A 3,663-nucleotide genomic window follows, 5' to 3' on the forward strand; every position below is an offset into this window, starting at 1 on the left:
AACCAAATAGCCTAGTCACCTCTTGCTCCAACAAGAGTGTTCAGGAGTTTCATAGTACAGACACGATGGGTCACAGGGTCGCCTCTGTTTTGTGAGCACCCTATTGTTCTCTTGAATAAAGATAAAATGGCATTGAAGAATGTCCAAAGATGTTCACTAGGCTCATCCCAGGAATAGAGGGACTGCCTTATGAGGAGAGATTGAGTAGATTGAGCCTGTACTCATTAGAATTTAGAAGAATGAGAGGTGACCTTACTGAAGTGTTCTAGATTCTTAAGGAATTTGACAGCATAGATAGAGAAAAATTGTTTCCCCTACCGGAAGTCTACGATCAGAGGGTATGATCTCAGAATAAACGGCTGTACAGTTAAAGACAGTTTAAGACAGAGATGAGGAGGAATTTGTTCTGTCCAAGAGTCATTGAGTCATAGAGATGTACAGCACAGAAACAGACCCTTTGGTCCATGCCGACCAGATATCCCAACCCAATCTAGTCCCATCTGCCAGCACCCGGCCCATATCCCTCCAAACCCTTCCTATTCATATACCTATCCAGATGCTTTTTAAATGTTGCAATTGTACCAGCCTCCATCACTTCCTCTGGCAGCTCATTCCATACATGTAACACCCTCTGAGTGAAAAGGTTGCCCCTTAGGTCTCTTTTATATCTTTCCCCTCTCACCATAAACCTATGCCCTCTAGTTCTGATCTCCCCAACACCAGGGAAAATACCCCTCAGCCTCCAACGCTTCAGGGAAAACAGCCCCAGCCTATTCAGCCTCTTCCTATAGCTCAAATCCTCCAACCCTGGCAACATCCTTTCTGAACCCTTTCAAGTTTCACAACATCTTTCCAATAGGAAGGAGACCAGAATCGCATGCAATATTCCTAAAGTGGCCTAACCAATGTCCTGTAGAGCTGCAACATGACCTCCCAACTCCTGTACTCAATACTCTGACCAATAAACGGAAGCATACCAAACACCTTCTTCACTATCTTATCTATCTGCAACTCCACTTTCAAGGAGCTATGAACCTGCACTCCAAGATCTCTTTGTTCAGCAACACTCCCTAGGACTTTACCATTAAGTGGATCAGTCCTGCTAAGATTTGCTTTCCCAAAATGCAGCACCTCACATTTATCTAAATTAAATTCCATCTGCCACTTCTCAGCCCATTGACTCATCCGATCAAGATCCCGCTGTAATCCGAGGTAACCTTCTTCGCTGTCCACTACACCTCCAATTTTGGTGTCATCTGCAAACTTACTAACTGTACCTCTTATGCTCACATCCAAACCATTTATATAAATGATGAAAAGCAGTGGACTCAGCACTGATCCTTGTAGCACTCCATTGATCACAGGCCTCCAGTCTGAAAAACAACCCTCCACCACCACCTTCTGTATCCAAATTCTGTAGCCAGTTCTGTATCCAAATAGCTAGTTCTCCCTGTATTCCATGAGATCTAACCTTGCTAATCAGTCTCCCATGGGGAACCTTGTCGAACACCTTACTGAAGTCCATATAGATCACATCTACTGCTCTGCCCTCATCAATCCTCTTTGTTACTTCTTCAAAAAACTCAATCAAGTTTGTGAGAAATGATTTCCCATGAATAAAGCTATGTTGACTATCCCTAATCACTCCTTGCCTTTCCAAATACAAGTACATCCTGTCCCTCAGGATTCCCTCCAACAACTTGCCCACCCCACCGACGTCAGGCTCACTGGTCTATAGTTCCCTGGCTTGTCCTTACCACTTTTCTTAAACAGTGGAACCATGTTAGCCAACCTCCAGTCTTCCGGCACCTCACCTGTGACTATCGATGATACAAATATCTCAGCACGAGACCCAGCAATCACTTCCCTAGCTTCCCACAGAGTTCTCGGGTTCACCTGATCAGGTCCTGGGGATTTATCCACTTTTATGCATTTCAAGACCGGAGTGAATCTGTGAAATTCTTTACTGCAGAGGGCTGTAGAGGTTGGGTCAATAACTATATCCTAGGCTGAGATAGACCGATTTTTAATCAGTAAGGGGATCTACAGGTTAAGGGGAAAAGGCAGGGAAATGGAGTCAAGGATGATCAGATTAGCCACGAAAAGCTGAGCAGACTCGATGGGCTGAATGGCTGACTCTGCACTCGCCTCTTATGGTCTAGATGCTGTTTTCAAAGGTATAGACTGAAGCTAATGGTTTCCCTGATGGATACATATACCATCATTGACTGTTTCTCTCTGGAACATGATGATGTGGCAATTTTAATGTCTCTTAACAAACTGATGTTTTTTCAAACTATCTCATTTGGGAGAAAGGTTAGAAGCAGCAACACACTCCTCATTTATTGGACTCCCACAATGTACCAAGGTTTTCTGGACTGGAAAGTGAGAGCTTGCTTATCTTGGTTACAGAGAGTGAAGAACATTCAGCAACACTTTTACGTCTGCCTTGTGTCCCAATGCTGCAATACAAACGTTCCAGTGTGTTGTTACACTCCCCTGTGCCAGCGGCAACATGATCAGGGCCATTCCCATCCTCAACAGAAAGATTCAAAATATACTTTTTAATGAGGACAACCTTCATTTGCTTAATCTGTAATTAGCTTACCTAATGAGTTTGATTAGTTGTTTAGTTGTAAATGCTTTTTCATGAGTTACTACATGAACGTAAAGCGACTTCTGTTTCATTCACTCTAATTTGAATAATGAGCCAAATTCATTTCCAGGTACATGGACTTTGGAAATTACAGTCATCTTGTTTGAGAGAGAACGTTTTATTTTACTGAGTTGGAGGTCCCTGCACTGTGAAACCCCTCATTGCAGCAAAGAAAGAATCTCAGAATGAGGGCAACATAGTTTCTATCTGCCCCTGTAAAAAGCTGACCTTGAATGAGTGCTGCAGACTGGGACGTTCCAAGGTCCAGGACTACTTGCTGAGGGATGCACCAAAGCCTGGGACAGCTGCCGCCAAGACACAGTGGGGAAAGACCACTGTCTGAGATCTTTCTGTCAAAGTATAACAAGGGTCCAGTCAGTTCTCAAACCCCCCTGTTGCCTCGACATGAATGCCAATAGTTTCCTGCAGGAGGAGAAAATGCTTCAGTTTTGCAACTGCAAGAAAACTCTGAGAAATATCAATTCTAATGTGTGTTGTCTTTCTCTCTGCAAATCCATACAAAACAAAAAGGGGATGATAGGATGAAAGAACCTTGGGTGACAGGGATGTGGAACATCTTGTCAAGAGGAAGAAGGACGCTTACTTAAGATTGAGGACGCAAGGATCAGGCAGGGTTCTAGAGGGTTCCAAGGTAGCCAGGAAGGAACTGAAGAATGGACTTAGGAGAGCTAGAAGGGGGCATGAGAAAGCTTTAGCGGGTAGGATTAAGGAAAACCCTAAGGCGTCCTACACTTATGTGAGGAACAAGAGGATGGTCAGAGTGAGGGTAGGGCTGATCAGGGATAGTGGAGGGAACTTGCACCTGGAGTCGGAGGAGGTAGGGGAGGTCCTTAATGAATGCTTGCTTCAGTAATCACTACTGCGAGGGAGCTTGTCGTTTGTAAGGACAGCGTGAAACAGACTGATATGCTGGGACAGGTTGATGTTAAGAAGGAGGATGTGCTGAAAATTTTGAAAATCATGAGGATAGAGAAATCCCCTGGGCC

Source organism: Chiloscyllium plagiosum, chromosome 34 (assembly GCF_004010195.1).
Source record: "Chiloscyllium plagiosum isolate BGI_BamShark_2017 chromosome 34, ASM401019v2, whole genome shotgun sequence".
Lineage (NCBI taxonomy): Eukaryota > Metazoa > Chordata > Chondrichthyes > Orectolobiformes > Hemiscylliidae > Chiloscyllium > Chiloscyllium plagiosum.